This window comes from Heliangelus exortis, chromosome 13, assembly GCF_036169615.1.
Source record: "Heliangelus exortis chromosome 13, bHelExo1.hap1, whole genome shotgun sequence".
In the NCBI taxonomy this organism is placed as follows: domain Eukaryota; kingdom Metazoa; phylum Chordata; class Aves; order Apodiformes; family Trochilidae; genus Heliangelus; species Heliangelus exortis.
The window spans coordinates 8,323,669-8,347,095 of NC_092434.1; the positions used below are offsets into that span (position 1 = coordinate 8,323,669).

The 23,427-nt window shown below is 39.0% G+C and overlaps 1 long non-coding RNA gene across 1 annotated transcript in view; it reads left to right on the forward strand.

Annotated features, from left to right (window-relative positions):
• The first annotated feature begins 819 nt into the window (after positions 1–819).
• The window catches only part of LOC139802022 (uncharacterized), a 136,788-nt gene continuing 114,180 nt past the window's right edge, over positions 820–23,427 (forward strand). Inside the window, exons 1-3 of the long non-coding RNA XR_011728465.1 lie at positions 820–1,024; positions 1,524–1,654; positions 10,669–10,805. This is a non-coding gene — a long non-coding RNA (uncharacterized lncRNA). The remainder of the gene's footprint in view (positions 1,025–1,523; positions 1,655–10,668; positions 10,806–23,427) is intronic.

Genomic DNA, 23,427 nt, shown 5'->3' on the forward strand with positions numbered 1-23,427 from the left:
GGCATACTTCTCACCATGAAGTATATATTGAATGGTACACGGAGGGTAGAATAACCAGTCTTTGTTAAGCCCTTGATTAACTTTTAGTTTCAGTGTTATTACAGTGCCACAGGTTTTGCTACGTTGTATTCAGTCTTCAGTTTGAAAGCTTATTAAAGGAAATAAAATTTGTATTTTTATATCCAGCTTTTACTTATCCTTTGAGATGTGGAACTTGTAGGGAGAACTTTGGAAACAGATGACTCCAATACAAAGAGATACAAAAATTATTTGATGCTACTGGACCCACCATAGCATCCTTCTTAAAATGGCTTGTAGCAGCAATTCCATGGTTATGTTTTTGTCCATTTTTAGAACATTGCACTCATTCTGCTTTATACAAAGAACTGTTGTGCATGTTTAATATTTTTGTGAATGTTATTCAGTTAAGCTTCCTGTTGGAAGCTTTTCCATCGTCTTGGAAAAAAGTGAAGGTAAATTTTTAGAGATGCAATAATCTTGGGTGAGTAAAGGTATTCAAAGAATCCTAGCATCAAACAGTGTTTCACATTAATCTTGTATTTCTGAAGGCACTGCATTATCTGTAACACAGGAGGTAAACCTTGGCTCTGCTCCTCTACTTGCTCAGAAGGGACTCTCTTTGTAGAAACTCATATCTGAGATAGTTTTCTGGATTACCTCCTGTTCCTCATGAGATATTCCTGAGCAAGGACATAACAAAGGGACCTACTGGCTAGCCACTGCCTTTCCTCTGAGGAACTGGTGCTTTATAAGTAAATTAACTGAACAAGTGGAAATTATCTTCAGTCAAGAGGACCATAAAGTTGTCCAAGGCTTTATCATGTCTATGTCACTGTGGCCCTCTAGTCCTTTCCTTTTCTTGCTTTTCATTCAATTCTTGCATCTTATTTCAGATGAAGCATAAATTTTCGGAGCAGCAACGCATTTCAATAGCCTGACATGCTGGGAATCCATTTCTTACCTGGATGCCAGCACTCACCTCATGATTACTGCATCAGCTCTGGTAAGATGATTAACTGATAAGGGAGTAATAAATACACTTGGGTCTGCACAAGGATCCCATATTGCTTCTGCATTTGCTGCTTTTTGGAGTTTCACGCTTCAGTCACAGGCCTGAAATTCAAATGCAGACTTTTCCCCCAGGTGGGCCAGATATTTACTTGCTTTTCAGAAGCATCTACATCCATACTCCCAGGACAGCAGGGGACAATGACTATGACAGGTTTTGACTGTGAAAAGGGCAGTTCTTCCAAGAGGATTAAAGGTTCTTCTTTCATGCATCTGGGCCACGATGAAGCAGGGTTGGATGACAGCTGCAGTGGCTTCCTCAGGGTCAAGGGATGGGAAAAGCAGGGTCCTTTCCTTTCCCCTTTTCTCTCTTCATTTGGTAGAACTGGTAGGAAATTGGTCTGGCTTAGGGCAAGGAGGACATGTTGGCCACAGTGTTCCTCCTTTGTCCCTTCTTTGTCCCATTACACATATTTTGTCCTCCATTTCCCCAGGTGAAGGCCCTCATCCACATTGTTCTCCCGCTCGGCGCTGCCGCAGTAGGATAGTGAGTCCCCATCTCTCTTGTTATGCCACATGAAACTAAAAATATCAACCCCACTGGAGTTCCTTCTACATTAAAGATGTAAGTGAAATAAAATTCACTTTCAGAGCTTTTTATTTTTTATTTAATTTTTAATTAATCTTAATTAATTTGAATTTTGAAGCGATCTGAAAAATAGTTTTAAATTAATATATATTATATATTGGTGTGGTGGGTTTTTTTTCATTTTTCCCCCTCATTTCCAGTGCTGAGAGCATGAATAATGTAGGACAAATGCTGTGGCTTCCCGCTCGCTCGTAGTGCAGAACTCGCGACTTTGAGCAGGACAGGCGATGGGTGACCGGAGGGCCGGGTGCCCCCATGTCGTCCGGCCCGTGAGGGCGAGCTGGCCCCGGGTCACCGCGGGTCCCTTCTCCCCGTGAGTTCATGGAGGAGCCCGCGGCGCAGGGCAGGGCTTGGCCGGGGAGGCCGCGCTCGGGGGCCGGGGGGGAAGATGCCCGCGGCTCGTGCTGCCGCCTCAGCCCTCTCGCGGCCTTCCCGCCACCCGCCGTTGCCGTGGAAACCGGCGGCTGCTCGCGGGGGGGCGGGCTGTGGGGTCTGTCAGGCGAGCGGCGCCCCAGGGGCCTGAGGGGACGGGCCTGGGGGATGGGGCCCGGCGCTTCGCGGGGGGCCTGTGGGGCCGTGTCTGTGTGACTGAGGTCCTGGCCTTGTGGGGGTCTGGTTCTGCAGTAGCTCTCGGGGCTGAGGGCTCGGCACTATGGGGGACTCTCTGGGGTGGGTGTCCAGCAGCATGGAGGGGCCAGAGGGTGAGCGCCTGGCCCTGCAGAGGGGGCTGTGGGGCTGAGGGCCTGGCAGGAGCCCTGAGCCCAAAGGGGGTGCAGGTGTGCCCGGCGTGTGGGCGGTGTGCCCCGCAGCCTGATGTAAAAACTCGGTGTCAGGAGGCCCAGGGGCCGCGGGCCAGTGCCAGGCATAACTCTCAGCAGCCCGAAAAAAAGTGTGAGGTGTCGGGGGAGCTGCTTGGAGAGTGGTGGTCCTCTGAGAGGTAGGCAGTGGTGTTGTTTCTAATTAATGCCTGTGTGGTAGCCTACTCTGTGTTTCAGGGCTCTCACGAGTATTGTAGCAGCAAAGGTATATTTTAGGGTTCAGTTAATTAAAAATTACTTATAAATCTGCCTAGGTCCTGTGTTGCACTTAACTGAACTCTGCTGTTGTGGCTGTACCACAGAAGAAATATATCATGTATATACAGTTACAGCAATAGTTTGAATAACCTGCTGTAGAGCTCTTTCTCTGCATATTTCAGTCATTCCTCAAAGGATACCCAGTTCTTGCTCTCCTTCTGCTATCTGAACGCTCAGCAGAGGAGAGGGTAGGGCTGATACCTGCTTACAACTTTCTCAGTAGAAAAGCACCCATCTAGATCGTGGGAAGAGAAGCAATGCCGGTTTCTGCTGCAGGTCTTGCTCTTGGGGAGGGGGCTATGCTGCCCCTGTAACTGTGCTTGGTTGTAGGGCTGAGATTTGTAGCAAGGCTAAGGTTTTGGTTGTACCTGCATGCTGGGTTGAAGTTTTTAGCAGGAGTCCTCAGGAGAAACAATTCTATGAAATAGTTTCCAATTTCATTTTATAGTAAGTTTAATTTTTATGTGGGGCTAGTTTCTAGTACACGTGGAAATGTCTAATATGAGTTTTCTTCAGCATTCTATATGTGTATTTTATATGAACCCAGTTTCAGCAGGGCACTTAAATATTTAGGATATGACTGAGTTGTTTGCAGTTGTGTGATTCAAACAAATAGATTGATTTAAAAGGCCTGATTTCTGTATACAAATATGTATGCATTAATATTTATTTTGGAGTTAATTCTTTTTTGAGACATAATAAGGGAGAAAGTCTCTCCCAACTAAAGCTAAATCGAAAGGAAATAATCTCGGAGCTGGATATAGTATGTACAGTGACTGAAGAAATCTAGCCATCTAGGTATCTCTAAGCTGTGGAGTTTTAGAGTTTCACACTGCATTGCAAAGCATGGCAAGCTTTTCTCAACTGTTGTGGGGTTTTTTTGTTTTTTTGTTTGTTTTTTTTTGTTTGTTTGTTTTTTGTTTTGGTTTTTGGTGGGGTTTTTTTTGTTTGTTTGTTTGGTTGTTTTTTTTTTTATTTTGTCAAGGAATAATGTGCCAGCACTGCTGACATGTGGCCTGCCAGAAATAGATGTTTATTTCAAGTGTTTAAATGCTGAAATAATATTACAATTTCTTCTTCATGTCCTATACAAATTAATGGACTAGCAAATAAAATTCTGTTTAGGAGTAATGGTGCATTCCTAGGATAGAAAATACACAGTATTGGAATTTGTTAGTCAGTTCTAAGAAAACATTGGTGTAGACTTCTGAGATAGGATATTAAGCAGTTTAATATTTTACTTTTATTAAAAAACGTTCTAAACAGTACTTTATCTTGACTTTATTTACTCCTAATTAAAAAAAAAAATCATCTTTGTGGAAGAATGTAATCACAAATATCTGTTCCTGAGTACAGATACCTGGGGAAGCTTGCCAATCTGCAGTTGATGTTTGGAAGCCAAGCATGATTTTTTTTTTTTTTTTTTTTTACCATTTCTGAGGGAAAGCATTGCTTAATCATGCAAGATTACCTTCTGTTATTTTAAGAACAGTTACAGATTGTAAGAAAAAATAAAAAAAAAAACCCAACACTAAGACTGCTTCCATCTCTTTTCACAAATGCATCTTGTGAAGATTGTCTCTGGATGTGGAAGTCTATCCTGTAGTATTTGGAACGGAGTTTCTTGGCCCTCTCCTTCTGTAGCTTAAGAAAAAAATCTTCATTCTGAGGAAAGCATCAAAAGTACTTGTCTAGATGCTCAGTCTCTGTAGGCTGTGTAGAATAATTTTGTGGAAAAGGCTGACTATCAGGATAGAACAATTTTGTGAAAATGCTGATGTTTTCAGGGTCACTTGATCTTGCCTCTGCCTGGCTTGCAAATGCTGATCCTCTTACAGATTTGATGACTTTCAAAGGGGGGAGAAGCAATGAAACAAAAAACCCCTGATGGTATTTAACAGTGCAGCTAACAGAACAGTGCTGGTAGTGTTCCAGAACTACTCAGTGTCTCCTTACTTGAGAAACGTTCTGCTGGTTCAAGTGTGTGTTAACTGTGTCGATTGGACAAATTGAGTCATCACAAGCTGCATATAAGACTATTTAATTCTTTGCAGAGCAAAGATTCCTGGGAAAGCAATGCTTTTAGGACTAAAGCTCACTGCAATTAAAATATAGGGAGCTTTAAGTAATAATTATTGATGGGAATTAAACTGTCCATACCCATTTATTGGTGAAACTTCGAGCACCCTTGCTATACTTTGGGCAAATAACAATTCTTAGGTCTTCTGTTCACATGCTGTTATGAACTTATGTCCATCCTGAAACTTAAAACTCTTCACTGTAAATAGCTTGAGGAGGAATTACTTAAGTATGAAAAACCCCAAAGCCAATCGTACATGGAGATCTGGTGATCTAGTGGATATTTTATTTCTCAAATTCAGAACTTGTATGAACCAACTTCTGGTCTTTGTTTATCTGCAGTAAATTTGGTCAGGCAATTTAATGTGGGTTTTTTTGTGGTGACTGATAGTCATGATAATAGAATGCTAACTTAGTCATATTTAATTTTTACAGTGTTAATATAAAAAATGTAATGTGGCTTTATTGTGTTGGAGATTTTTAGTATGTTACATATCTGAAACCTACAAGATATGATATAAAAGCCTTCAATATGAAAAATGTTACATTTCTGAGCAGACAGTGAGAAAATTGCCTTTTAGAGGTCAAAACTCCCAATGCCTCTGGCAATATGGCCTTGATGTCATTTGACAGGGTGGAAACACAGCCCTTCATGGGAATAAACAGCCAATACCTGCATGATTCATTTTGTTAGGAGGGTTCTCCCATTGTTGCTAGGCAATATTTGCTAGGTGGAATTAAAAAAAACAATAAAAAAACCCCAAACAGCAAAACCATAGAAGTTAACCACTGTCTCCTCAGAACAGCACTTATTGTAGGTTGCTTTGCTCTTTATATTGTTCTGTTTTTAATTGGGTAGTAATTTCTTCTTTCTGCAGAATTAACAGAAGCATCAACAAAATCCCAATAGATACTTTCCCCCCTAAGAGGCAGGAAGGGGTTGTCACCTGGTTAGTTTCCTTTCTGGCTTCCTCCTTCTGTACCTTCTTAGAGCTGTCTGTTTGGAGATGCTCAGCTGTGCTGTGATGTGCAATTCTTAGAGAAGAAACATGGCAGAGACCAGCAGACATTCATTTGAAATGATTTTCATTCACTGCATTCTGGAATGGACTTGAAAGCAGGTCTCAGAGGCAACTTGTATGTACCAGTTTGTCTTACATATTTATTTATGACAGACTTAAATCTTCAGGATGGTATTCTATCAAGTGACATACTCACTCAGTGTGATGTGTGTCTAAAAATAGGTCATTGTCAAAGGACAGGAAAGCAATTGTATAAACTTATATACCAAACCATTGCAGTCTAATATGATAGCACACTCTGAAGCTGAGTTCAAATGCTGTGTTCAAAATTGTAGTTTTCCATTGGTTATTTTTCTAGAATAATCTATTAGCACTGCATTTAGGAAAGTGGGGGAAGGCTGGTTGCACACTCAGATCGTTAATGCTAATGGGTTACACCTGACACACTGGTTTGAAAATAACTCTCAAAGTGAAACAAACTTTAGGTCAACTTGGAAGGTAGCAGGGTTGGACCAAGCTTTGCTGTTATGCTTAAAAAAACCTACTGATTTCAAATAACTCGTTTTTCTTCTGTTAAATCATTCCATGAAGCATTTATTTAATGATGGGATTTAAGCATCTAGTTTGAAAATAATATTCCTAATTTGTGCATTTAACTAATGATACTTTTTTTTTTCTCTAGAGTAAGTATTGGTGGGCTTGAAGAATAGAACCACTAAAAAATAACTCTTTAAAAACAGGGCATCAAGAAAGGGATTTTGGTAGTCTTCAGTAACTTGTTGATGCATATTCATGTGTGGCTTTTGGACTGTAACAGAACAATGCAGTGTTTCTGGTTATAGTGTAAAAGAACTACTGTGTAAGTAAGGCCTGGAACTTAGCTACACAAATAATGCATGAAATGGTGTTTAACTGTAGTGTTTTTACTGCAAGCCAAATAAGCTAATATTTAGTTTAGGAGAGACTGTGGAAGTGATTATTAATAAATCCCATACACAGATGTATTTGTTCCTTTATACTAGAGTTTGAAATTACCAGGTAAAGAGGTAGGCAAGAAATAAAGGGGAAGTGTGACACCTGGTGGAAAGATGGTATCAGGAGTATGAGACCCATTAATGATAAACGGGCTTATTTGACATGAAAATGCAATATGTGATGCTTGAAAAAATGTACACCACTGATGGAGATGAAACCAGAGTGGGTGATTTATCTTGTGATCTCATAGTTCATGTTGCCCAAACCAGTAAATGTGCCGAGCCAATTATATTCTTAATAAATAGTGATCTCTTCTTCGAAGATACCAAATAATGCTTATGTTGTGAAGTAGCTCCCCTATACCTGTAATCTATGCTAAAAAGAAATTAACATGATACTGGCTTAACTACCTTTGAAGATTCAAGTAATTTTTCAGGAAATAAGCATCATAATTACTTAGATGGCATATCCTAGCACTTTTGTTGAAGCTTGAGTTATTTGAGTCTTCTGTAGTATTCCTTCCAGGTACAAATGCCAAATTACCAGGACAATCTGTTGCTGTGTAGCTCTGTTTGTTAGTCTGGAACATACTGGTCTGATAATGACTTGGAGATGCAATTACAGCCTAGCAGTAGAGCCCCTGTTTGGTTTCTGTTCCTTCATTGCTCACTAGGTACTGTGAGCATGCTCTTCTGCAGAGTGCAGGAATACTGCAATATGGTATGCATGAAGGAGGATAGAGGAAGAAATCTGTAGAAGAGGAAGGGGAGGAAAGTGGAGATACCTTTTACTTGGTGTCAAGTTGCTAGAGTTATGATTTGCTGTCCTTCAGCCAGTAGAACTTGGGTGAAATCATGGTGGGCTCACAGAGGCAGAGATCTTACTTTATTATGTTTATTTCAAAAGTGTTATAGTACATTGCAGAAAAGTGGTCTGGAATTCATTTGGAACCTTTGTGTTAAGGTTGTTCAGGAAGCTCCTTGATCAGATGAGAAGCGCAAGGGAGAGAAAATAAGAAAATTCATCTTAATCTTTCAGCTGTGCTTTAAAATGCCTGCTTCTTCTGAGGCTTCATTCCATATGGTATTGATCTGCCCATGTCACTGCTATTTTCGATGCTATGACTTGGCTACTGAAAGATTGCTTTAACTGTAGTACAAGCTCAATTGCAATTCTGCTTTGTAGTTCAGGCTCATCTCCTGGGCATATCTGCCCTCCCCACCCTGATCATCTGGAATTTTCTACTTCATAGAAAGGCAGTGGGTCATAAGCTTGTCTTGTTCTTTGTTTGCTTTTCTTCTATTTTCAGTGTTAGCATATCACTTGCTAGAATAATATATTATAAACCAGTTCTGTATTGCTATTGATGGTGATTTTTTTTTTCTTGTTTTGAGGGCAAGTTTTTGCCTCCTTGCTCAGAAATAATACTTTTTAGAAATTGGCCTGTTCAAGAAGGGAAACTAGTTAGTAAGCACCTAAAACCACAGACTGAGCATTTTGGTCATACAGTCCCAGCTGGAATGAAGCAACATGGAAATGAGATAGAACCATATGAGGTGACTGGCTTCTTGGTCAGCCACTCTGAGCATTTAACATCAGCATGAGTGATTAACCCAATCCTTGAGGTCACCTGATTGTTAGTGTCAAAATTGGGTGATATTTATGAACCATGGTGCTTTAGTACCACAATGAATAAAGTACATTTTTTAGTTCACAGACTGTTCTGTTCTACTGAGCTGGCAGAACTGAAATGCATCTTCCGTGAGTTTTTGCTAATCCACATGGGTTTGAGTGGAGGAAGGCCTCTGGTGAAGAGGTTTCTGGTACGGCCTAGTGCTGTGTTGGACGCTACCTTCCCAATCTATCTCTTCCTCATCATTCCTGTGTCAGTAATTAGCCTTTTCTGTCTGTGTTTGCTGGGGTAGGTTATGTAGACAATCTTGTACTTGTGGAATCACGTGAATTACAATGTTAAACTCTCAGTTGCTGTACTGTCATACAAAGACTGGATGAAACCAAACTTCAGTTTCTTCACAAGCTGCTCAGTTTAGTTTTTATTTGGTGGAAGGAAAACAAGCCTTATCCCTTTCCTTCAGGGAGCCTACTTATACCAGTCAATAGCTTTCTGGAGGTTTATTGTGGGGTATGAAGACAGAGAAGTAGTCCTGTTAAAAAGGGGCAGATTCTCTAGTTCAACTGTTTGGAAACTTTGAGTGAGAAACAGTTGGTTTTTTTCTTTTTGTGAATTTGAAAGCTGTTTATTTTAAAAGATCTAACGCAGGGGGAAAAAAAAAAAAAAGGCACAACAGAAGTTTTGATTGACCTGAGATCAGGCTTAGCAAGTTTTGATTTTAAGATCTGCATTAGTGAGGAGATAATTTTCCTTAATGTTAAATTATAACTGGGGATGGTACTGAGCTTGTACAAGGTGCTTTCTTAACTGCAAATGTGAAATGTGAGCTTAGTCTGAAAATAGAGTACGACATTCCATGAATGAGTTTCCTTCTGGGAAAAGTGAAGGGTTTATAATTGTAAAAGTATGCTGTAGAGCATCTATTTAGATACCATAAATAGTGAATAATCTTACTGTCACTAAATGAGAAAAAAATTAATAAATTGCCTCAGAGAGAAACAAAGAAGGGAGAGCAGCAGTACAGAAAAATATTTGCTATACTCTTGTGGATGCTGATAAGAAAATATATCCTGTTTTGTGTTTTTTTTTTTTTTTTAATTTTTGTTTTATTTCTTAGAATAAATTAAAAATGTGTGCATCAACATTGCAGCTTCTTTGAAAAAATTTTAATTCCTTGACTATTCAGGTATGATACAGCCTTCTAGAAAGCTGATAGTTTTCACTTGTACATCTCAGTCTCCATTACTGGTACCAATAACTGTGGGTTTATGGTTCTGATGGTGTGTGCTGGGGGAAGAGGAGGAAGAGCTCCTTGAGAACCTGTTGCAAAAAAGTAATTCTGATAGAAGGCAAAAGTTAGTGAAAAGAGTATATGAAAGTTGCTTATGGAAATATACCACTGGATGCCACTGTTGCTTCATGGAATATCACACAATAATAACATTGGCTCTGTATTTGAAAACTTCCTTCACACTCTTCTTAGTTCTTTATTACTTTAATCTTTGTTCATATCAAAGGAAAAGAGAAATCATGCCCTACTTATTCTCTCCAGCAACATGGTGATAGAGTTGCTGCCTCTGGAAGTGACAGCTTGTCACAGGAAAGAAAAGAGAATGGCACAAAATTGTCTTTTTTTTTTTTTTTCCCCCTCCCTGTCAGTAAAATATTATTTAAAAGAAGAAAGGTTTAGATGAAAGAGAAGCCAATTTTTCTTGTAACTAAATTCCTTCTCTCTGCCTCTGAATCCCTGTGTGAATCACAACTAGATTTGGACACTGGGCTTTTATTCCTGTTTTAATGTCATCCTAGAGAGCAGGGTAGGAGGTCAATTTCGCTAAGGCCTGTTTATTTCCTTTCCCAAATGTTGGGCATTTTGTACTTGAAAGAATGTTTTTTTGGTTGTTACAATATTGTCCTCCTTAGGGGAAACAGGGAGAGTGAAGGTAATCAGGTGAGTTTTTGATGGCTGTTGCTTGTTACAGGCTCATTTGTAACACCTGGTGGGCAACTCAGGGACTTTAAGTCATTCAGTAGTTATATGTTGGTTTTGTTTTTTGTTTTTTTTTTAATTATTTTGCTTTTTTTTGACTGAAGCCACCCCCAAAATTTAAATAATTAGATGAAATAAAGTAAATCTGAAGCCTAATTTTCAGATGGCTTGATTTTTGTGTTCTGCATGCTCCTAATTCCTGTGCTTTCCTGTAGGAGAAGAAAGAAAAAATGTTGGAAACCCCCCCTGACCCAGGAGCTTGTTCTAGTGCCCTGCTGGTGGTGACTGCAACCCTCTGGCCTGGCTTCTTCGGAGGCAGGGACCTCAGTTAGCTCTGCTCCTGCTTGATCGGGTAAGCCCTAAATATTTCTGGTTCCATAATGTGCTAGCCCAGTTAATGACAGTAGAAATGTGGAGAAAAGGCGAACACAATGGAAATGATCTGTTGAGAGGGCTCTGAAGGAAAAAGAAGCAATAACCATGTAGCCCTGAGAATGCACGTTTATTCTCCCTCTGCAAGCTGGGCGGGAGAAGGGAGACAGCAGGGCTACAGCCGCGGGGCCTCGGCAGTGCCATGGAAACGGCACAGGAGCACCGCATCCCTTCGGCTCTCCCGGCCTTGTGGCTCTCCCGCGGATTTAGAGGCAGCAGCACCCACGTAACCTGTGTGGGGCTGCAGGAGGGGGAAGGTTAAAATGCATATCTGTTCTGCTTCACAACTGGTTTATAACTCGAACTGTGGGAGAGAAATAGAAACAAAAAAATGTACCATGTTTTTTCAAAGATGGAGTGGCAGCTGCAGCACAATCCCCTGTGCTGAATGTTGGACAGACAGAATGCAGTTTCATTATGCTGCTGTTTGCTGGTAACTCTCCTTTGTCTTCAGGAACCTGGGCTGAAATTTTGCCTGGATTAGGTGTTGTAATCTAAGTTTTCCAGTGATCAGGAGTGGATGCTAATATTACATTGTTGAAGCCTGCCAGCAGAGCTGCTACTGTTGTTGATGCTGCATAAACTTGTAGTGGTGACCCAGATAATGTTGTGACTGACACAGTAAGTTACAGTGTCAGGAGAAATAAATGTCTCCTGCAGCCCCTCACAGAGCTCCAGCTGTGCCATGGTACCTGCCCTTAAGCCCCATTCTACCCAAGAAACTGACCCACCGCTGACAAACTGTGGGACTTGCTGGGCTTTGCTGAGTTCCTCACTAGTTGTATATGTATGGTCAGAAAAAACACAGTGCTTGCAATTTGGAAATCATGGTAATTTAGTGTACTTACTAAAGGTCCTCTTCAAAATGGTTGCCTGTGCTCTGCCATGTCTGTTGAGAATTCCTAGCAGTCGTCTAAGCGTGGCAGCTCTCAGAAGAGCACTTTTGTGCTTCTCTCTACTTCTGTCTTAGGTGTGGCAGAGGCTACTGTTCAAATTATCCTGTCTGTAGCTCTGCATTCAGCTGTGTTTTCATCTCACTTCCACCCTAAGTTCTCATATATATTATGTGATACAAAGAAAAGGTTCTCCCAGTTCTCACTGGCTTACATTATGACTGGTTTCATTGCTGATGAACATGAACTGGCTTTGCTGTGGCCTAATATGATGGGCTTGCTCAAATGATAAAATGTGAGGTATAGCAAGACAGAAGAAATAGACATCTTGCTGGTGTCTTAGACAGCAGACTAAATAGAATATCATTACCTTTTGTGGTTTTCAGCTTTCAGGTAAAAGTAGCTGAAGTATGATTGGGCTCTTGCACACAAAGACCTGGGCTTTTACATGTAGTGTAAACTACTGACAAGTGAATCAGATGGAACAGAGCAGGATTCAAGCCTGGGTTCTTGAGAGAGTGGAGAGTTTAGTTACCTAATGTAGAGGGCAAGGCTAGAGAAGGATTAAAAAAGCATGGTGTACAAACGAAACCAGAGTTTATGCTTCCTTCATCCCCTCTTCATTTTGGAGTGAGTGGATGCAGAAGACCACTGCTGAACACTGTCCCCAGGCTTTCTCTTTACTGGCACGTATATCTATGCAAAGATCAGGAATATTTCCAGCATAGAGCTCCTTTTCTGTGTTCCTTAAAATGTGCAGAATTCAGTCCCCACTGCAGCAGGAGCATTTTAAAGGTAAATGTTACTGATTCTTAGCTGTTACCTCTCTTGTTTACTGGAAACCTTGATACATGTATACAGGAAAACTCACTGTCAGAAATGGCAAATGTTTTGAATTTTTTTAAAAGAAGCAAGAGACAAAGAGCAAATGTGTTTTGAAGCTGAGACTGAACACTTCGCCATGCCACAGGCATTTCTAGGGCTGTGCATATGACTGTGTTTACAGCCATGAATCCTTACAAAGCAGAAACCAATTGTTCTTACCCCATATAAGCTTCTGCTTGCTTATCTATTTGAAAGCAGCCACTCATTCTTTTTGCTTTATTTCTAACCTTCACAATTTAATGTTTGTGTAAATATCAAAGGTGACACCTTCACAGTAGCTCTTCACTCTACAGTCCTTGTCTTTCATTTTGCTGCAGTATGCTAAAGATGTGAGCATAACTGCAGCCTCCTTTTCTATGGGGGTGGTCTTTGTAATTAATCTAGTCTCTTAGGGGATTTTGCATCCTCTGGCTGCTGGTATATGGAACGTGCATTGGTACAAAATTATTCATAACTCTTTCAATTGGTGCTGGATCTCTGTGGCTCTTCACTGCAAGTCTCTTCAAAGTCTCAGTTTTTTCAACAGCTCCTATCTCATCTGCAACAGCTTCCCCTGTGATAACCCTGCAGTCACACAGTCTGTTATTTCAAACTTCTGTCTCTGTGTCACCAACCTAGTCATTAGACTCATTATTTAAGCCAATTGTGAATTCTGGTTTGGACTTCTTGCTTTAGTAGTGAGTAATTAGAGAAGGCATTTTCCACATCATTTTGTGCTATTCATGGAAATCTTATCACTTACAAAGATACAGAATAGACATTTGCAGATTCTTTTTTTTTTTTTTTTTTTTTTTAAATAAATAAAAGTGAGTAAAAGTCCATGGGAGAGGTGAAGATCCTGCCTGACTTATAGAAACCTTGATGTGCTGGCTTTGCTGTATACTAGATAGTTAGGGATTTGATGCTGGTGTTTTACTGCATGCTTATATTCCCCAAGAATGTGATATATATATTTCTTTAAATTTTTTTTTTTCCTTTTCTTTCCCATCCTCCTATGTAATGAAATTAAGCTAATGCTATTTCTACTTTGTATAGGACACTATTTAAACAGTGCATGAAAACATCTTTATATTAAAATATTTTGATACTAAAGTCTACAGGTGAATATATAAAAGCAGGGCAGCAGGTAAAGGCAAGACTGTCATCCTTAAGAAAGTAAGTTTTTATCTTTTGAAACAACGTAGTCATAGAAATGTAAATTTAAAAGCTGTCCAACAACATTAGTTCTTTGATTAAAAGACACAAGATTAAATTTTGCATTCTGTGTGCAGACTGTCCTGAACATTCTAGAAGCTGAGAAAACCTTGTGGTTGGAGTAAGTGACTGCAATTGTGAGTGCAGCACAAGAAATGTAGGCAGTGCTTAGAGAAACTGAGTGCTTTACTGTGTCAGTTTCTACTGAATACTTGTCAATCAACCTTATGTAGTAGGTGACTGCATAAAACATCCTAAGGGTCTAGCTATGATATTTTTGAAAGTAGAGGCCTTACAAAATGAAAGTAATTTTCATTACTACAACTTGATCTGAAATACTTAATGATCTGAGATAAGAGAGACTGCAAAAGGGCCAAGTATTGCCCTAAATAACATCAGAACTGCAGCTCTGTGTAGGGAAGTACTCACTGTACTTTTAGTGAAAAGGAATTGTAGTAATTATGTGGCATGCCAAATGAACACCATTAAAAAGTGAGCCTTTAAGTCTTAAAATGCTTCCAGTTCCTACTATTCTCATTATGAACACCCATACTCTACATTAATGCTGCTGGCAAGAGGTGAAAGTCATCCAGGGTGAAAAGAGATTAGTTTCATTTTTCAGTAATTATGGTAAATACCCCATTCAATGGCTTTAGTCACCCTTTCAAGTTATTCTAGTGCTGTTGCTGAAAAAGATCCCGATCTATGTTGTTTTGCTAATGATAAACAGTATTAAAATGTGGTATGTTCTGTATGGATAAATAAAATATCTTGGTTTGTCATGTTTTTTCCTGTTCTTACGGAAAAAAAAGACCCACCTGCAAGAAGGCTGAGTGACAGAAGAGTAAAAGATTGTGGAAGGAAGATAGTAATGCATTCTAAGATGCATCCTGTAGGACTGAGTTGGTACTCCTGTTGAGAATTGTGAAGGTTGGATTTGTTCTTTCTTGTCATTCTGAATTGGATTTATGTGGTACTTGAAAACATCAATGGTTAAAGACAGCTGCCTACTTTCTACTGGAGTGTCTCTGTGCTTAATTGCCAGTATTTTTAACCCTCCTAGTATGAATTCATAACTGATTCTCAAGTTATGAAAAGCTCTGACAGACTTCCTACCCATCCACTTAGTGTTTTGGAAAGGATTCCTGACAGTCAAGACTGAGCAATAGCTCTCACACTAAATTTGTTTGACTCTGTTCTTATTTACAATAAACTAATTGTTCAAGTGGCCTTGCACTGTCTATGGCCATTTGCAACATTTCTGACTTTTTCACTGACATTCTGTGTGAAATGCTGAGTGGTGTATAAGAACCAACCCCGCATTTGGGGGACACATGCTGAGGGCAGTGACATTTCTGAAGACCCATATTCTGATCACAAAGAAACAAGTAGTTTCTTTGTGGGATGGTTTTTGCCTTGGTGCCCTTAGATAGGTTTGATAGTTTTGATCTCTGACAAACTTCAATATAACAGTTTTTGTCTTTGAAGAAATAATTGAGCTGCTTACCTTTTTAGTACATTATCAATCTCACTTCAGATGTTTCTGGTGGTAGTAACTTGATCTTTGAAACAGTTCAGTATTCTTCAATCAAGAGTTGCTCGAGCTTTTTCTGTTTCTAAATGAAGACAGCATCTTCTTTCATTCACTTCTTTCTGAAAGACCTGGCTATTTAAAACAAAAAATAAATTTGCTTTTCCCAGGTAACAGGACTTAAATACCAGCAACTTTAAGTGTCGTAGCTTAAATATTAAGGAATATAATTAGATCTTAAAATCTTTTTTTTTTTTTCCAACAAGATATCAAGTATCTTCCCCAAAACTGGAACATGGGAGTCTGCAAATATTAGAACTGCAGCAAGGTGTTTTACATGAATAGTTTATAACATTGTCACCTGATCACCTCTGTAATAAAATGTCCTTATTCTTTAAGGCTACAGACTGGCAGTAGGAATTAAGTGAAACATACTGGGACGAGCTACATGAGACTTTCCATAATAAAATCAGAATTGTTCTTCTACTGAGTATGAAAAATCTTGCCTTTGGCACTTAGCTGTATTGGATGCTTCAGAAGAGAATAAAAGGGAAAACTTCCTCTAAGCAGGAAAGTAACTTTGATTGCAGAGCTGATGTGTGTAGATTCCTACCTCTTCTCTGTTCAGTGCTTTGATTTACTTTCCCTTTGTCTTGACTGGCTGTACTACAGTGCTGACAGATTTCCAGTTCTTTGAAGAAGAAAAAAATAACACACAACTGATATTAGCAAACCACAGCTGATTATTATATACACAGTTGTTTTGGGTTTATGGTAAATATAATACAATCTCACACTGCTATGGTGTAGAAAAAGGTACAGTGTCCTTTGTATTCTAATGCTTGCGTAAGACCTGCCTTTGCTCCAAGTTATTGCTTGTTTTGAGGTGTGTTTGGAAAGGCTTAAAAAAGCTGTGCATTGAGCAATTATATTAATTTAAGGTAACAGCAGGACTTTAATTGCCTGTATCTGGGTATCCCTTTCTTACCTAAAGACATGGCATCTCTCTGGCACTGACTACCCATGCCTGCAGATGGACCATACAGCTGCCTTTATTAAAGACCTTGATGGGTAGACAAGGCTGATGTCACCTATGTTGTGAGTCTGAGACTTTGGTTATCAATTCAGCTTTACAGCCTTTGGGCTGGTCTTCTGGATTTGTGCAGAGGAACAAATGTTAAGAAGCAGGATTATAAAAATAATAAACTGAGCTTTCTCAAGATATGTAAGCATTACTTGATGGCCAATGCATGCTTATAGACATGCAAATACCTTTTGCCTAGTAATTACAGATAGTCTGCAAAAAGATGAAACCAAATGAAATGGGGAATGGAGGAAGATTATTTGGGTGAGGCAGTAGACTCGGTGGTCCATGTCAAAAATGACATTGCCATGAAGGAGAGAGTCTGAAAGACTGTACTGGGTCTTGTAGTCTGGCACATTGACTGAGGGGAGGGGTAAAGACTAAGGTAGAGGTTCTTCTGTAAACTGTAAGGGTAACACAGAAGATAAACTGAAAGCCAGGATCAGAAGGTGACAAGTGGATGAAGCCCTATGGAGAACATTTATGGTCAAAGTTTGGAAAAGAAAAATTGTAAGTGCTGTTGGCAGAGGCAGGAGGTAGGCTTTTACCAAAGCAGGGACGCTCATGGAAAGACTATGAAGATGAAGGGGCAAAGAAGCCATAAAAGAAGCAAGAATGCCACTGCCACAGCTTCTGTAGGTGAGAGAAATGCATATAAAGGGGTTTCACTGGAGGACCAGTCCTGGTCCAGCTGTCAAAGTGCAGTGTGTTCTCCCTTGAGCAGTTCCTGTAGTGTTTCTCCCAAGCCAGTTCTTACTCTGTCCAGGGGTTCTGCATAGTCCTTCTATTCCTTTTGCCCTGGAGCTGCCTTTCTGCTCCATACAGATTCTGTGCTCTCTCTGACTTTCACTGTACTGTTTATGCCCTAATCTTGAGGGATGACTGAAGGAAGGAGGCATCTATAGTGAGCTTTAATGCACTTAGGCTAGCAATACCTACAGCCACTGTAGCCAACCTTGCCTTGCAGTCAGCCCTGTGAAGTAGCCTGTGTGGTGTTTTGTGAGGGCATGTGATCCTGCAGGATCGGGGCAATGATGTAGAAAATTTTTTAAATGTCAATGAGGAGCAAAATTCTTTAGGCTTTAATCTTACTGAGTTCTCGCTTGATTTAGTCAAGCCTTCCCAGATGCTACTTACCAGTGAGACTTAACTCTGAACATGTGAAGACTTGAGGGTCTGTCTGATTTCACAGGGGGATCAGTATTGGCCTAATGGGACCTTGGTTGAAATTTTAATTACAAGAAGACACTAAAAAGCACTGTTTAAGGAAAAAAAATCCCCTTATCAAATTTTGTTGCTAGTCTAGTCAGGCTAAAGATTCTGCTTAATCTTAATGATTAGCAAGTGTTCTTCATTTCTGTGAGATTTATAGTGGTGTTAAATAAATTACAAATTATTTGGAGGCAGTATATTAAAGGAGATCCAATCAAGATATCTAGAATATTGTGACATATTTAAGTCTCATAATATTTAAAAATTTTTTTTGAGGCAGTAAAGATACTTTATATACAATTAGAGCCAGTATGATTAATAACCTTGGGCTCAAATTCAACAGCTTCCTCTGGGATTTGAAGTTTCCTCTATATCTTTGGATTCAAATATATGCCTTAATTATCAATCAGTCAATGAAGGCAGAACTGAAATGGGGATGTATGTACTTGAATTTGCATTAGTATGTCTTCCATAGACTTGGATTAGTGAGCATGAGTGTATATGCAGATTGTAATTGTTCTCATGGAGAATGGGAATCCAAGTTATGGGTTTAGTTTTTCAAAACTGGCAGGCCAGTTTTATGTGATATTTATGCCATATGCTAAACCTGCAAAAGGTAGGTGTTAGTCCAAATGCAGATGTGTTTATAAAGTGATTAGATTCAGGCAATTTAGAACCTGACCACTAGTTGGGCAGGGAGTGTAGTTTCTCCCCAGTCTTGTTTCTTTATGGATATTTCAGGAGGGATGGGAAATTCAGATATGCAAGAAATGGATGCATCTGGTTTGGAGATGTTCTGGTTGCAGATAGTCTGCAAGGCAACAACATAACATCTGAATCAAAGACAAGAAAAGAGGAGTAAGATACTTTTGACATTGAACATTCACAGGTTACTCCCAAGTTGCTGTGACTTGTGAGTGGTCAATGCCCCTTAAATAGCAAGTCATTATTTCCTTTTTTTGCAGAAACAGAACATAAGAGTCAATGTCTTCAAAGTAAAATGATATGGGAGCTCAGAATTTGGGAAGGTGGTACTTAAGGGTGCTTTCCTTGTCCGATACATCTGCAAAGAAACTGATTTCTCATTTGAAGCTAGGGAATGGGAAAATGTGTTAGAAACAAGGCTTTACTGTAACTCTATAACTTGTAGCTTAGAATGATGAATAGTGGGGGAGAAGTAGCTCCATGTGGGAGAGAAAAAAGTTATAAATGGCATATGCCACTTGGGACCTCCCTGGGCAATGCAACCATGCGGAAGGTAAGTGAAAATGCATCTTCAGTGGGAGAGGGCAATGATTCAGTTAAACTCATTAGTCTCTGGATTAAATGAAGTCAATACAAAGCTCTAACTTATTCAGAATGTCCAGAAACCAAAGAAAACTAATTGATTTGAAAATCCGTTTCGTTAGAGGGTTTCTACTTTCACATAGGTAGCACTCTGGCATTAGCCAAATTTGTTGTTGGTATTGTCTTGATAATCAAATAAGAATGTTTTGGTTTTGTGGGGGTTTTTTGGGTTTTTTTGGTTTTTTTTTTTATTACTCTTCTGGGCTGGGCTGGGCTGTCCTGTCCTGTGCAGTCAGGGCTGTCTGCCACCTGCTAGAACAGCAAATTGAGTCCACTTGTTTCAGCTAAGCTGGCTCTGAACAAATTACTTTTTTGCTTAAAATCTTCACCACTGCCTTGCTCAGATACAGATTTAACAAGCTGCTCCTCTTCTCAGCTCATCCTTTCTCCGGAGCAACTGGATAGCAATGTTCCAATTAGGACTAGGTAGAATGTTTAGGTGGTTGTCATGATGCTATTTTGGAACCAGTGGTGCAGAAATTAAATGAAAATATATAGTGTTTGTGTTTTAACATAATTTACTGTAATGTCATTGCTTTTATCTGTTTGCCTCTCTTCTTCTCTGTAATCATATATATGTATGTTTCAGGATGTAATATCATCCCTTTATCTTCTAAATTTGTCTAAAATTAATTTTACTGCCACACAAGTTCATTCTTGTGTTCATAAATTGTATATTTTGGCCAAATATGGCAGGCTTAGCTTTTTATTCTGAGTGGTTAATTTTGGAACTCCCTATGAATAGCTCCAAGGTAAAATGTTTTTGATCATTACCAGCTGCTGTGTGCTTCACAGATGGTAATATAAACCTGACATTCAATTTTGGTGTGATGATCTAATGGAGTTCTCAGATTTATTTTAGATAATAAAAATAAACTCCTTTTTTTGCACAGATAAACATGGATATGCTGTCAGATTCATAACCCACCTTATATTATGTCTGCCACATTTTCCATGCTGCTTGAAATGGTCATTGTGTGCCTGATTTATAAAGACAATATCACCTTGATGAGTACACAGTGTGTCACTTGAGCAGGATTTATGTCTTTATGGATTTTAGTGGAGAAATATAGTGTGAAACTATATATCATAGCCTCTTGTTCTTTCCAATTGTCTGTTTTCTTGGTCAGGTTCCTTGTGCTGCAGTGTCTGTGACTTTTTTTTCTGTATTATTAAAAACATTCTGACAGAAAAAGAGGGATTTCTGGGGAAAAGTCAGTCTAAAACCTTTCCCATTTTACATTGCTATATGCAAATTAAAAATTAATTTGAGATCAGTCAATGAAATGCAATGAAAACCACTAAATGCTATGTCATTCTTGAATTTTCCTCCACACTAGAAATGGAGAAAGAGATAAGCAGAGCAGTTCCAGGGGAACAGACCCAAGAAAATCAGATAATGGATAAACAGTAGACCAAATCTCCCAGTTGTCTGCCCTAAGCATTAGCATACCTGACTACTACTAGGTATAGGAGTATTGTTTGAATGAATACTGTAGAAACAGGTCAGCTATTGGACATGTTATACACACAGACAGCCAAAACTGTGCCCTGTGGTCTTCAGAATGTAAATCTATCTGTTTGTAGGCTGGCAGCACCTCCATGTGACTTCCCAGTGGCTACATAATGACATCTAGAAAGGGTAGTACTGACTGGATGCACACTCAAAACAAAGATAAAAGAACTTTCTTGTGATTGTAATGTGCATTACTCTGTATCTATAAAGTTGAAGGTGAACTGTAGCCTAAAGCTTTCCTTTCTTAGGAAAGAAGCCACCTCCACTAGTGTTTAATGGATTGGGACAAGCTCTTACTGCAGTTGCCTTAGGCCATTGCTTCCTATGCTGCTGTTCCCTATGCTTGAACATAATCTTAACACCTTTTGCAGTTGGTGACATTACCTAATGTTTGGGTATGTTGAGAGAAAAATTCCCATATTAAGCAAAAATAAATCTGGGCAGGAATCCCAGATTGGGAAAAGAACTGTGAAAAATTTGGATTGTGAAAGCCTGTTTCATTTTTCATAATTTGACAGCACAATTTTAAGCTCCAGGAAAAAATGATGACACTGGTACAAAAGATCTCTGATAAAGAATCTTATAAAGCTAAATGTGAACCATGGGGCCAGCACTACTCTAATAGCTGAATTTAAACACAAGAATTCAAGTCTTGTACACAGTAGGTACATAATGGAGAACTTGATCTCCACTTCAGTTCTGTTTCATGTGTGTCTTCGGTTAAAAAAATAAAAAAAGTTAGTGGCAAAAGTGGCAATAGATTACCCTTACAGCTCAAGTGATGCATTATTTATAATGCTTTCACTTGCTTCAGGATTAAATTGAAGCATGGAACAGGGGATTACCTGTCATTCTTAGAACTCAAATGCACTGTGCATCTGACTCCATGTTTAATTCTGGACACCTCTATTTGAATGGATAGCTCTGAAAAGTTTTTTCTGAAGTGACTTATCAGTGGCAACTATCAGTTGTCACTGTTTATGACTGATCTAAAGTCTCATTCTTTCTTGTACTTCACTCCAGTGCATTCTTACAGCAGTATTATGCTGGAAGCCATTAGAGATATGTGTTTACAGGCTTGTCTGCTAGGTTCATGTTGATGAAAACTAAAAAAAAAAAAAAATAAATCTCTGGGCCTTCCTTAACTTGGTAGCTGTTGCTTTGGGCTGAAAATTCGTTATATCCATCTTGGCATATGAAAATTGGGACACTTTACAAGTCATTGTTCAAGGGTGCAGGTGCATGCTGAGGCTCTGAAGTCTCCACCAATAATGATGCCAACCTGAAAATAATCCTTTGGAGCAGTATCAGCTCAAACAGGCTGAGCTGTGACTTGTTTCTCATGTTGTGCTCTGAAAACAAACTACTGCTGCATGCAGATGCTGTTGTTCTGGTATCATTGAAATTAAAATTAGCAGATCAGGCTGAGATTTGTGTGTTTATTTGTGCATTTTCTCTCCCAAATGGCTGGCTGGACTATGTGCAGCTACCTATGTGATTTCTTCTTTGGTGTAAAAAAGGAATGTCTTAGTGATTTAAAGCAACTTGTCTCAATAATAAAGCAATATTAATTAAACAGAACAACAAGAAAAAAGAATCCATGTTTCTATCTGTTAATTCCAGACAATGTGGTACCATTTGAATTGGCCTGGCTAATTAATCTTGAATTTCCTTTTTATATGAAATTGAATACCAATTTCTATATGAAAGATAAAATGCAGGAAAAAAAAACACCTCAGAGGGAGCAAGTTTGAAAAAAATTGAGTGGCCTTTTCAGAAAAGGAAATGTCAAGACTTTATGTGTGAGGGGAAAAAAAAAAGATAACCCAAAAGGAAATGAGCAGTCAAACGTAATACCACCTCATTAAAATTGTTGCCTTTTATTTAAACATTTGATTGATATGAAATTATTAGTTGTCTGTTGCCTTAGCTTTTTTTGTTCAAGATAATGATCTCTTCTCACTTTAAAATATGTATTTTTACAGATCTGATTTATTTTTTTCTTTGAAGCTATTTCTTGATGTGTTTCTACTAGTCAGTAGGGAATACATGATGAAAGTAACAAAGGCAAATTAATGTAAGTAGCCAGTATTGAACACGTTCAAGTATTTAGAAGTGTATTTCTGTCTTCCTTGATACAGTAAGGCAGATGCTACTCTGCCATATACAGTTTGTTATAAACATGAAAATCATTTATTTGTCTTTGTTTTAAAAATGCTTGTTACTCCAGACAAAAAACCCTGACAAAGTCTCCATCTTCATTTGTCATTGAAAATGTTATTCACTTGTTAGCTTTTAATGGAGTAGCAAATGTTTTTAATTGGAATATATTTGGGAAGGTAGTCAGAGGAAAGAACCAGTTTGATACAGACAGAAGTGGAATTTTGCTGGTATTTTTTTTTTCCACTCATACAGTGAACAGCTTACTGATGTGCAACTGTACCAACAGAGTCTTTCAGATGTAAACATGACCTTGTGGCTTTATTAATTTAAGTGGAGATGTAGATTAAGGTGAAAAGGATCTTAGATGAGGGAGGACAAAGGAGAAAGTCAGGTCTGGGATGGTAATCTAGCTATAGGATTAAGTTATTTAATCTTTCCCTTAGAATTTTCTAAATATAGTGGAGGTCTGAATACAAATGAAATCCAGCTTTACCCTGCTTGCAGCACTGAGCTAACCCATGAGTCTGCATGTTCTCTTCTGCTGTAATGATGCTGCAGTAAGGTTAATTAGGATTCCTCTCTCAATGGAAGCTCATCCACTGACTTGAATGAGTTCAGCACTAGTTTGCAGAATCAGTGGTAACACTGTGCTCTGCACTGACCTGCTTGCAAGATCAAACTCTGAAAAAAGAAGCTATAAGGGCTTCAATATTTATT